The sequence below is a fragment of the Geotrypetes seraphini genome, chromosome 8 (assembly GCF_902459505.1).
Source record: "Geotrypetes seraphini chromosome 8, aGeoSer1.1, whole genome shotgun sequence".
In the NCBI taxonomy this organism is placed as follows: domain Eukaryota; kingdom Metazoa; phylum Chordata; class Amphibia; order Gymnophiona; family Dermophiidae; genus Geotrypetes; species Geotrypetes seraphini.
In genome coordinates this window covers 55750776-55763923 of record NC_047091.1, presented here as the reverse complement: position 1 = coordinate 55763923, position 13148 = coordinate 55750776, and the positions used below count along the sequence as shown (strand labels likewise).

General features: G+C 44.2%; 1 pseudogene; it reads left to right on the top strand.

Moving 5' to 3' along the window:
• LOC117365917 overlaps positions 1-13148 on the top strand; it is a 94288-nt pseudogene that overhangs the window by 19891 nt on the left and 61249 nt on the right.

Sequence of the window (13148 nt, the reverse complement as noted above, 5' to 3'; positions counted from 1 at the left end):
TCTGAGATAGAGAGAGAAGAGAAGTATTTAAGGTTTAAATTAAAAGAGGTTTGAATTGCAGACAGGGTTAAATCATTGGTCTTACGGATGTAATATTTATTCTTTTGATGTGTTTGACTGATTGGTGCTGGGAAATCTTGTTGCCATGTAATTAGAGTATGATCGGACCATGGTAAGGTATAGAATTGGAAGTTTTGAAAGAGATGTGTAATTGATGTGGGACAGAGAACCATGTCTAGGGTATTTCCTGCAGAGTGGGTAGGTGTTGAAATGAGGGGGGTTAATGCTAGATCAGAAATTAACGTTAAGAGTTCAGATATATTGGGATTGTTAGGAGAATTGAAATGAATGTTAAAATCTCCAAGGAATATGGAGTCAGGGTACGTAATGTTAAAGTCTGATATAGTGGAAACGAGAGATGCGAGTGATGATTTTGTTACTGGAGGGGGGAGATAGATAAGAAGAAAATTAAGGGGAAGAGAATGTTTTATGGAAAATTGCAGAATTTCAGAGGGAGCGTAGGAGGTTAGGTTGAAGGGATTTGGTTGGAGGGAAACGGAATTGTGATAAATGACTGCTATGCCTCCTCCTTTTTTATTTAGACGGGGTTGGAAAATTGCCTTGTAATTGAGAGGGCAGGCTTGGGTTATGTATGCTTCCTCTCCCTCGGTTAACCATATTTCGGTAAGGCATAGAATTTGAAGATAATGTTGTGTAATGGTGTCATGAATCAAATGGTATTTATTTTTTAAGGATCGGACGTTTACCAGGCCTATATTAAGTTTAGTTGAAGGATCGTTAGGAATGGAATGATAAATTGAAGTAGGACAGGTAGAAATAGGGATATAAGATCTTGGGTGATTTTCTGTTTGGGCAGAATAGGAATTTTTCTTAGGGGGGGTCTATGGCCCCATAAGGTGGGGATAGAGGCCATTGGTTTAGGGTCAGAGTATTGAGGAGTGGTAAGATTATTATGGAAGGCAGTATAGGGTAGAGGAGGGGAAGATATGGAATAATGTAACAGAAATGGGACTCCAAGAAGAGGGCAAAGATTGTGTAATGTTTTTAAACGGGTAGTATTTAAAAGGAGGTGAAGTAGGGCAAGAAGTAGCTGCATGAAGGAGCGCATAAAGGAACAGGACCTGCTCCTTAGGTGCGCTCCTTTGGCGTGCGCCGCAAAGCAGGCAAATAAGTAGGTGAAGCTACCGGTGATGGTAAGTGGGCGGAGTCGCCGGCGCCGCCACTTTGCGGCGGCAGTCTCTTTGGAGAGCTAGAGGGCCGGTGATGGTAAGTGGGTGGAGGCGGCGGTCTCTTTGGAGAGCTAGAGGGCCGGTGATGGTAAGTGGGTGGAGGCGGCGGTCTCTTTGGAGAGCTAGAGGGCCGGTGATGGTAAGTGGGTGGAGGCGGCGGTCTCTTTGGAGAGCTAGAGGGCCGGTGATGGTAAGTGGGTGGAGGCGGCGGTCTCTTTGGAGAGCTAGAGGGCCGGTGATGGTAAGTGGGTGGAGGCGGCGGTCTCTTTGGAGAGCTAGAGGGCCTCTGCCTTAGTTTGTTGCCTTGAGGTGGACTGCTGCTTTCTGGTTCTCTGGGGCTGTAGTCTGCTGCTTTCTTTTTTTGGTAGGCTGGGAGAGGTCTTGAGGAGTTATAGAAATTAAAAACCAAGTTATCAAGTTGGCTATATTCTGTGTTGAGGAATAGTTTTGGAGCTGCCCTAAATTCATGTGTGGGTCCTTATTTATTTATTTATTCAGTTTTCTATACCGTTCTCCCAAGGGAGCTCAGAACGGTTTACATTAATTTATTCAGGTACTCAAGCATTTTTTATATGGTGTATAGGCCCCTCATAATAAATCCCAGGATGCAGTGGGCAGGGTTGGGACACCACCATTTTGAAGAGTAGGCATCCCTCCTGCCATGCTATGGAAAAGATATGGTGGTGGAGGGGGGAGAGTCGTCCATCTGGGAGGCCTAAACCCAGGACCCCTGTTTGGGCTGGGGGGGAGTAGGGAGGATGGTTGTCCAGCTGGCCTGGACCCTAGGCATTTGTTTGGGCTTGGGGGAAAGGGGAGGATGAAGAGAGCCATCCAGCTAAGAAGCCTAGCCCTTCTCAACCCAGCCATTGGACCACTATGGCTATTTTGGGGGTTCTTGGATCAGGTCGAGAGGGGAAAAGGACCACCTGGGGTTTGTTTGTTTTTTTGGTAGGGTGGTATCAGGGTTCCCTTGATATGCACACAAAAGTTGCACCTACCACACAGCTCTTGTAGGCATGCCCAATGAAGTTCCAAAGCCTTTAGTAACCAGTGCTCAACAACATATAATTTGCATGCTGTTAGTGTTATGCATTGGTCGCTAAAAGCAGACCGGTGTTTCTCCGGTGCTGTTCCTCTAGAACAGTGTTTCTCAACCTTTTCAAGCCAAGTACCCCCTATGCCTAACAAATACCAACCAAGTACCCCTGCCCAAACTCCACCCCTGACTCCACCCCCATAATAATAATAATAATAATTGTAATGCAATTTCTTCTATCCATTTTTCATATACACAAAAAATAATCTTATTAATACATAATGGAACCACAAAAAAAAAAAACACACAAAACACACTGTATGCAGAGAAAATGTTAATTATCATTTATATTCATGTTTTTTCAAAGATGTCAAGGCAGATGACTTTAAAATATGCAATGTCACCTCAGTAACAGCTATAGAAAAATAGATAAATATAGTGCAAAATATAGTTAGCAGATATAAATTCTCAAAACTAACACATTTTGATCACTAAATTGAAAATAAAATCATTTTTCCTGCCTTTGTTTTCTGGTGATTTCATGAGTCTCTGGTTGCACTTCCTTCTGACTGGGCATCCAATATATAGCGTCTATCATTGCACCAACCCCAGAGGTAGAAAGGTAATTAAAATCTAGTCCATTGTGTCATAATTCTTATAAGTGTTCAATAATAAGCTGTGTTTTCTAAATAATAAACCAAGTGCAAAAAGTCCACTTAACTTAGGGTGGTTAAGAAGAGGTATCAATGCAGCGTGTGCTGCCAGGGTTATTATTGAACACTTATAAGAATTATGACACAATAGACTAGATTTTAATTACCTTTCTACCTCTGGGGATGGTGCAATGATAGACGCTGTGAAAGTCCCTACAGGGGTTTGTCCCCGGTTTGGAGATTTTCTTTTCCATTCATTGGATCTGAGCATCTTCTTGGTTTAAAGGCACTTAAAAGTATTTTTTGGTCCCTTTTTTGGCTTTTTGTTTTGGTTCTAATTACTTTTGGGGCATTTTGTTTGAATTATTGCCCAGTTGTTTTATTGGGAATCCTCCTATTATGTAAAACATTTATTTTCTGCAAATCCAGTGCACCATTGTCCTATGTGGCTTGTAGCAAAACCAAAAATTCAGTACTAAAAGGGGTAGATATCCAAAGCAAATTAATTAGCAAAAACCAGTTCCTGGCTAGTTTTAAATTGCTTGTCTGGGGTTAACAGCTAATTTCAAGCAGCATTTAACCAGTTAATGCTGCTGAAAATGATTGACTAGCGTCAAACTCAAAACCAGCTAATTTGGGGGGCATTTTGGGGGAGGAGACAGCACTTGGCCAGTTAAATTGCTTTGAATATTGACCCTATAGTGTTCGTAAAGAAACAGTGCAGTCTAGGCCAAATCATCAATAAGACAAAACTGGGAACCAAAGGGTTGAACAGTTAAAACAAAACAAACAAAAAGCCCATTCTGCGGGTTGCGTATACAGTCTAGTTGGTGATCACTTTTAGATATTTAAGTTTCATTCTTCTAGGTAGGTCCTGGAGCAAATTATGTACTTTATTAAGCATAAAATAACACCTGCATTAGCACAGGCAGCCTTACGCTTTTGCATTAAATTAGGGGCTCTTTTCACTAAGGTGCACTAGCGTTTTTAGCGCACGCAAGTCCAACAATTACCGCCTGCTTATAAGGGGGTGGTAGTGGCTAGCGTGCGCTATTCCGTGCATTAAGGTCCTAAGACACCTTTGTAAAAGGAGCCCTAGGTTATAAGTGGCATATAAATGCTGAAATAAATAAATAAAAATGCTTTTGCTGATCATTCTGCGCTTGTCTTTTCATCTTTCCACAGATGAGCAAGAAATACGGCCCAGTGTACACACTTTATTTCGGCTCAAAGCCAAATCTGATTTTGTGTGGATACGAGGCCATAAGGGAGGCTCTGATCAATCAAGCAGAGCAATTTGGAGGCAGAGGACCTTATCCAGTCATTTACAATTATACCAAAGGAAATGGTAAGGGCATGGGACAGATCTAACAAGCCATCAGCTAGTCAAAGCAAGAACAAAAGAATATAAGGTGTGTCCTGCTAGGTTAGACTAAGGGGTCTTTTTACAAAGGCGCGGTAGCGGTTTAAAGCGCGGAATACCGCGTGTTAAACCGCCTGCCACGCTAGTACCTAACGCCTCCATTGGCGAGGCATTAGGATTTTAGGCTGCCTCGGGGGTTAGCGTGTGATGAAATGTCCGACACACTAACCCCCGTAGCGCGCCCGTAGGAGCCCTAAAAGTCCATGAAGCCCAGCACCTCATCTTTAATCGTAGACAATCTAGGTCACGAGGAGATCCAAAAAATCCATTCATTATTCATATCCAGAAATAAGCAGTGGCTTTCCCAAGTCTATTTTTCTAATAATGGCATAGCCTGTATATAACATGGCTATATCTGCCTTATTCAGGTCTCTTAGATTAGTTTTCAATAGAAGCCTTGCTGATTAGATATTATTAAAAGTGTATTTATTCAAATTCTTCACAGGAAACATGACAGTATCACAAATCTTACAAATGACAGAGTATCCATACCCCCAATCTCAAATAATCTTAGATTAGATCAGAGGTGTACAACCCGCGGCCCAAAGAGGTATTTCGTGCGGCCCAGCTCGAGAGCGATGCGGCCTTTTCCTCTGCTGCCCCCGGGTGTTTACTTTCTGGCCTGCTCCCTCCTCCGTCTTGCTGCAGTGTTTTTCTGCTCAAAGCCGTGGGCAACGGCTCCTATGCGCCTCCCGCAGCTGACCCAGAAGCGTTCCCTCTGTTTGTGCGGCCCCAGAAATTTTTTTTTTCAGTCAATGCGACCCAGGGAAGCCAAAAGGTTGGACAACCCTAGATTAGACCCATTCCATATTTACCACCATATATATCTCAGACTAAATAAACTTTCATTACAGCATACTGCAGTAATCTAGGAATGGGTCCCATATACAGTGGTACCTTGGATTACGAGCATAATCCGTTCCAGGAGCATGCTCGTAATCCAAAATGCTCATTTATCAAAGCGAGTTTCCCCATAGGAAATAATGGAAACTCGCTTTGATAGGTTCCCCCCCCCCCCACGAGAACCGGCATTGCTCCCCCCAAAGACCCCCCCTGCGATCTGGCACCCTCCCCCCCACGATCCGCCCCCCCCATGCGATTGGGCACCCCCCCACCGTGATCCAGCACCCCCCACCGCGATTGGGCACCTCCGCTTCTTACCGTCATCTGGGCACCGGCACCGGCATGTCCTGTGCTTGGTGCCGGTGCCCGAAGATCGGCCTCCTCTTCTGATGGGCCTTGAGCATCTGCGCATGCTCAAGGTCTGCGAGTTCATGAATTTGCAGGCCTTGAGCATGCGCAGATGCTCAAGGCCCAACAGAAGAGGCCGATCTTCAGGCACCGGCACCAAGCACAGGACATGCCGGTGCCGGGGCCCAGATGACGGTATGAAGCGGCGGGGGGGGGGGGCAATTGCGGCGGGGGGTGCCTGATTGCATCGGGGGGGTGCCCAATCGCGTCGGGGGGGTTGCCGGATCGCAGGGGGGAGGGTGCCGGATGCGGGGGGGGTGCTCGTAAATCAAGCCACGCTCGGTTTCCGAGGCACCGATTTTGCAAATGTTTTGCTCGTCTTGCAAAACACTCACAAACCAGTACACTCGTAAACTGAGGTATCACTGTATTCTCATACTTGAGGCCCTCACCACAAGATCTGGAAATTGGAATGAACCAGAACGTATGCAGGTAAGGCTAAACTCAGTTAGGGCACTGATCTTTGACCTAAAGGCCGCCATGGGGCAGACTGCTGGTCATGATGGACCACTGGTCTGACCAAGCAGCGGCAATTCTTATATAAAGCTTGCTAAAGACCGAGATAGGCCGTTTTGATAATCCACCACTAAAATGCATGCAAGCTAAACCGTCTGGAAACCAGTTTAGCGATTTTGTTAAAGTTTTGAGAATCTGGACCTTAGATTACTTAAGAGGCAAAAAGACACCCAGCTAACTTTTATCAAGTTTCAAGTTTATTTTAATTTTGTTATCCTGCCTTTTCAAAGTTTCAAAGCGGCTAACATTCATAATACATTTGAGTAGGGTAAAGACAATTAAGACAGAATAACAAATGACATCAAATATTAAAATAATATCAAAGTTTTGGGTTGTTTTTTTTTAATAAATATTTATTAATTTTCAAATGTTAACAGTGCCATACAATGAATTTAAACATAAACACTACACAAAACGCACTTTAAATACACAAATAATTCAAAAATCAATAATTTTCTCCCCCCTCCTCCCCATAATTAATAGAAGAAGTACATATTTAATTTCAATAATATAGATAATTAAGTATAGCAAACAATAATACATTCCCCTCCCCTCCCCCACCCACCCTGGCTGTGTAAGGAAGTCAAATAAAAGGAAAGGTACATGATAGTTATTATGACTCAATAAATGCAGTCAATGGGCTCCACACCATTTTGAATGCATTACTATATCCCAAACATTCCACGTTCATTCTTTCATACTTGTAACTGGAGCATAGGTTTGCCCACCAGAAAGTGTAATTCAGTTGATCATAACTCTTCCAGTTACGTGTAACCATCTGGATGGCTATTCCTGTCATTATTAAGAAAAACCGGCTTTTATGTTGATCCAAAGAAGGTTTAATATGTAATAGAGTACCACAAATTATGGCTTCATAAGTCATTAATATCGATGACCCAAGTACAACATTGATTTGTCCCCAAATTGACTTCCAAAAATTAAGTATCAATGGACAATAGAGTAACAGATGATCCAACATCCCTATATTAACATGACAATGCCAACATCTATTAGACTTAGAACTGTCTATCTTTTGTAAATGAACTGAGGTCCAAAAATTCCTATGCAACAAGAAAAACCAAGTTTGTCTCGTAGATGCTGACGCTGTACATTTTAACCTCCAAGTCCAAATTCGTGGCCATCGAGATGCAGAAATATACTGTTTTAACTTGATGCTCCAAATGTCTCTAAGACTATTTTTTGTTTTTTTATTCAAAATTTCCAAAATTAATTTATACCACCAGGTAGCCTGATGTCCTACTAAATCTGTCTGGTAACATAGGATCTGCAAGCTATAATAAGTTTTTAAGTTTTGCCATTCAGGGAACCCACTTTGAATGGCCTACTTCAACTGCAACCACCTATAATTTTGAGACTTTAAAATACCAAATGATTGTTGCAGTCATGAAAAATCAAGCAGTTTCCCATTAGATATAACATCATCTAATGTACGAATACCTGTCTGCATCCAATTCTTCCAGGAGATCCCAACACCGCCTATTTGAATCTTGGAGTTTAGCCATAAGGACTGAAAAGTAGATTTCTCCATTGGAACATCTGTTAATTTATTAATAAACTAGTGTTTAAGCCCGTTACATTAACGGGTGCTAGAATATATGGCTGTCTGTCTTTCTTTATTTATGTCTCTCTCCCTGCTCCTGTCTCTTTCTTCCTTTCTTTCTTTCTGTCTCTCTCCCTCCTGCAATTTTTCTCTCTCTCTCCCTGGCACCCTTTGTCTGTCTGTCTTTTTTTCTGTCTCTCTCTGGTCCCCTGTCTGTCTTTATTTCTGTCTGTCTCTCTCCCTAGCCTCCTTTGTCTGTCTGTATTTCTTTCTGTGTCTCCCCCCCCTTCCCCCCCACTTTCCTTTGCAGAAGCAACAGTGATATTTCCCTTCCCCTCCAAATCCCTGTGAAGTAGTAGCAGCATTTCCCCCCACCCACCCCCATTCCCATTCCCTTCTCTCCCCCCCACTTTCCTTTGCAGAAGCAGTAGCGTATTTCTCTTCCCCTCCAGGTCCTTGCTGAAGCAGTAGCAGCATTTTCCCCCCCCCCCCATTCCCTTCTCTCCCCCCCCCACTTTCTTTTGCAGAAGCAGCTGTGATATTTCCCTTCCCCTCCAGATCCCTGAGAAGTAGTAGCAGCATTTTCCCCCACCCACCCCCCATTCCCTTCTCTCCCCCACCACCACTTTCCTCTGCAGAAGCAGCAGCGGTATTTCCCTTCCCCTCCAGGTCCCTGCTGAGTAGTAGAAGCATTTTCACCCACCCCCCATTCCCTTCTTACCTTGAGCTGCCCTGCTCCGTTCGGCCCCTCCCCCTTTCCTTCCCACGTGCTGGCCTGCTGCGGCTGAAGGTTTTTTTCGGCGACTCCTCCTGTTAAAACGCCCCCCCCTTCCCGCAACCGCTCCTGTTCAAAGCGGCCTGCTGAGGTTCGCGGCCGGCTGTAACGAACCTCGCAGGCCGCTCTCCAACTCGGTAGCATGTTCCCTCTGAGGCGATCGCGTCAGAGGGAACGTGCTACCATGTGGAGAGCGGCCTGCGAGGTTCGTTACAGCCGGCCGCTAACCTCAGCAGGCCGCTTTGAACAGGAGTGGTAGCGGTTGTTGCGGGAAGGGGGGGGGAAGTCGGCGACTTGCTGTGAACAGGAGCGGCAGCGGCGGCAGGACCATGAGCCCTCCTTCTGCCATCCGCCGCCAGCGCCGCTCCCTAACTGGCGCATACGCCTGAAGCCGCGGCCACGGACGGACACAGGACACATCAGGTCCCCACAGGAGATTGGGCAGCCTTTCCTTGCTTTCCCCCTTTGCCACACCCCTTTCCTATGCCTGCTCGTAGGGGAGGGTGTATTCCAGGATCTCGCTGTAAAACTCCGGAGTAATGGCTTCGGTCTCACCCTCCTCCTGCTCGCACTGCAAACAATTTGCGTTTATGCTGCCGAACTTCTTGCCTCCCACCCCCCTTCCCTCCGTCTCCGACGCCAAGAGTCGCCGCCAACAACAGTCTCCACCTGCATTGCCCCCGCCGCGCCACTCACTGGCCCGTCGTGCGAGGAACGGAGAACAGGTTCAGGGCTGCCAGGAGTGAGCCCGGCTGAGACTGGCAGGAAGAGGAAGGCGGAGCAGGTGAGCCGCCACTGCGAAAAACTGTAGTGAGCCAGCCAGACCGTGAGTGCGGGCTGTTGTAAGCTTGCATGTGCACTCTTGCCGGCCACGGACATACGGATCACGGAAGCACGCTGATAGGAGTGCGCATGCGCGAGTTAGCCTTTTATTATAGAGATTTCAATGTTTTCCATGTGTCCAAAAGAATACTATTGTTCTTAGCATATCTAGGTAATTTGATACTCAATATATGAGATAGTCACATTGGGGACATAAGATGCCATTCCAAATGTAACCAGTCCGGAAGATGTTCCATGAGCTCGGGGAAGATCCAATACATTCCCTGACGCATTATATAGTCTTGATGGTACCTATAAAAGTTGGGAAAATTTACCCCACTCTCTGTAATCAGTTTTTGTAAAGATACTAAAGCAATTCTTGCATTTTTACCCAGCCAAATAAATTTAGTAAGAATACTATTTAGTTTCTTTTAGAAGGACCCCTGAAAATAAACTGGTAACATACCCATTTGGTAGCAAACCACAGGCAAAGTCATCATTTTTACCGTCTGAACTCTCCCCTACCAAGACAGATGTAATGGATTCCAATGCTCACATATTTCTGAGACCTTCAGCAATAAGGATTTTTCATTTACTTTCATCGTCTCCTCCGTTTTCTGAATTCAAATGCCTAAATATTTTATACCCTCTTCCTTCCAAAGGAGAGGGAATGTATCTAAGAATCCCTTTGGACAGTGTACATTTAGCGGAAGAACCTCTGATTTACTCCAATTTATCTTATATCTTGAAAATTTCCCAAATCTATCAATCAAATCAAGTAAATGTGGAATCAAAGTTAAAAAAAAAACCAACGGCAACAACAAACTAATATACTGGCACAAAAAGGAGGGGGAAGAACTTCAATATTTTTGAAAGGAAAGAACAAAAATGGAAAAAGGAAAAGGTATGGTGGACACCAGTTTTTTCTTGAGCATAAAGGCTGGTCAGAAGAAAATTCTACTATTTGGTTAAAAGAGAACATCCTTAAAAGGACGGTTGCACTGCAAAAGCATCTTCATAAAGCATAGTTTTTAAGATGGATTAAAATTTGTCTAATGAATTTATTTCTTGAATATAAGCCGGCGCTGAGTTCCATAGTGTGGGGGCAGTGACAGAGAAAATGCAATTTGTCATAGTATTAGTAACCCTTAATGATGGGTTTACGAGTAAATTCTGGTAAGTTCAACAGAGTACGTTGGGTGGAGTGGGGATATAAAGAGTCTATTAATTAATTCTGGCTGCCCGGTTTGTCTAGTTTTAAATGTCAACACTGAACTATCACATCCCATAAACCTTCCCTTATCATGCAATTGCTCTGAATCTATCTATAACCAGTGAAACAATAGGGAATCCCTGCTCTTACCATTAAGAGGCCAATGAAGGACATCTCCGAGGTATAGAGAAATTTCTCTCTCTCCGGGCAGTCAGCCAAGGTGTGCCTGAGGTTCTGCTGGTATGATGGATTACTGAATGGCTGATGTCCAAGGTCTTGCAGGCTAATAATTGTCAGCTCCAAAGCGTCAGTCTTTCTTTGTCTTTCAGAACATTAGTTCACAGACTCTGGTTTCAGAATATCCCTCGCTTTTTCTTTCTTCCCAGTGCCGTGAGGCAAGGAGATTGTTCTCTATAATCTTGTTTCAGGGGCACACAAGAAGTCCGATCTTCACTCCACCCTCCTCCAGCTCCAAACTTAGACCCTTACTCCTCCAGCTCTCCATTTAGAATCTGTTCTATTCCTTAGCCTGCCCAGAAGTGTGCCCCCTTCTCCTTTCTCTTCGTCGAGGGTCCTCCCCGAGGACCAATCGGTGCCCGTTCTCCAGGGGCATAATACAGTTGCATAGCAGAATCATGAGGCCTATACTTTTCATATATACAGAATCATATATATATATATACAGAATCATATATACAGAATTATATATATAGAATCATAAGCTTATACTTTTAGAGATACAGCACTTTAAAGTACAGTAAATTTCAGCGCATTCGCGGTTTTTTCATGAGCTTTCACCTCCATTGTAATTATTCTTGCTGCCGGTTCCCTGACGCAGGGTCGAAACGTGGCACGTCAGAACCAGCTACATACTAAAGTTAAGTTTTTCAAACCACTTTTTCAAATATTTATTACTTGGATGGAAAGCTTAGCATAGCTGTTATAGCTAGCAATATACAAGAAAGCAAGGCTATATATATACATTTCTTGAACACTGCAATGATTGGGTGGTGAGGCGTAACAAATTGCCTTCATGTCTCTGAGCAGAGTTCTACTGAACAGTATATGAGTAATATAGCAATATCAATGCAATTGTGATGTAGTGACTTTTTCATTTGTACAATACTTCTTTAGTCACTATCCTTTAAGTATTTTTTGATTAAAGTGTTTGCCCCTTCTATACATTTTGACTGTATCCCTGCCCTAAAGCATTAATGATAGGGAATAATGATAGGGAAGAGCACTTATGGCATGTCCTGTGCATTGCTGCCGGTGCCGGTGCCTGAAGATCTGCGTCCTCTTCTTTGCTGGGCCTTGAGCATCTGCGCATGCTCAAGGCCTTTGAGTTCACGCTCTCTCCGAGAATCTCTCTCCGAGATGTCCTGTGCGTTGGTGCCGGTGCCGGTGGCCAGATGGGGGTAAGCAGCGTGTTCGGGTGGGTGCTGGGGGATTCCAGATCGCGGTGGGGGGTGCGACGTGAGCGGGGGGATGCCGGATCGCAGTGGGGGAGGGTGCTGGATTGCGGGGAGCACAGCTCGCAAATCGATTTTGCAAATGTTTTGCTCGTCTTGCAAAACACTCGCAAACCGGCGCACTCGTAAACCGAGGTACCACTGTATTTGCTTAATTCCTTCACTACAATGTTATAATTGGAAATAAAAAGAATGGGGGGAGGGAAGGGGGAAAGGGGGAAAGGAACAGGTGGAGTGTATAGAGGTATGAAATAGGTCATATGGAAATATATTTTGGAGGAATGATAGAAATATGTATGGAAAAATTAGAATAGTGAATATAATTGTAATGAATATCTTTTTGTATTATATTATTGTATATTTATTTGATTCCTTCAATAAAATGTTATAAATTAAGTTCCGAAACTTATAAGCTTGGTCCCTTTAAATGGTGGTTTGACTGCATTTCTCAGCAGCTGAAATTGGAAGGACCATACTGTATGCTTAAGGGTAGAGAAAGCCAAACTACAGTTCTCAGCAGGCAACAGTTGGGAAAGAACAGGTGCTTGAGTAACCTGGGAGGCAGATAATTAGCAAGCTCCCAGGTTCTTGATTACTAATCCATCACAGCATGACAAAGCGTATGGGGAAAGGAAGAAGCATTTCCCCAAGAGAGTAGGTGATTAGTCACTGTTTCAAGGTTCCCTCTCTTCGCTTGTTTTCCTAGGCACAGGCAAATGACCCTAGGGAGTTGTCCTGAAAATATGAAGCAGAGGGGCATAATAAGGAAGATCTGTTAAAGCTGTGCAGTACTGGAAAAGGGAGACTACAGTTTCAGTGCACAGACTTTGCATTAAAGCACTGCTGTCCTTGGTGTGTCAGAAAACCTGGACTGGAATACCACTTAGAACATAAGATTTGCCGCTGCTGGGTCAGACCAATGGTCCGTCGTGCCCAGCATTCCGCTCACGTGGCGGCCCTTAGGTCAAAGACCAGTGCCCTAATTGAATCTAGCCTTACCTGCGTATGTTCTGTTCCAGTAGGAACTTATCCAACCTTGTCTTGAATCCCTGAAGGGTGCTTTTCCCTATAACAGCCTCCGGAAGAGCATTCCAGATTTCTACCACTCTCTGGGTGAAGAAGAACTTCCTTATGTTTATACATAATCTTTTCCCTTCTAACTTTAGCGAGTGCCCT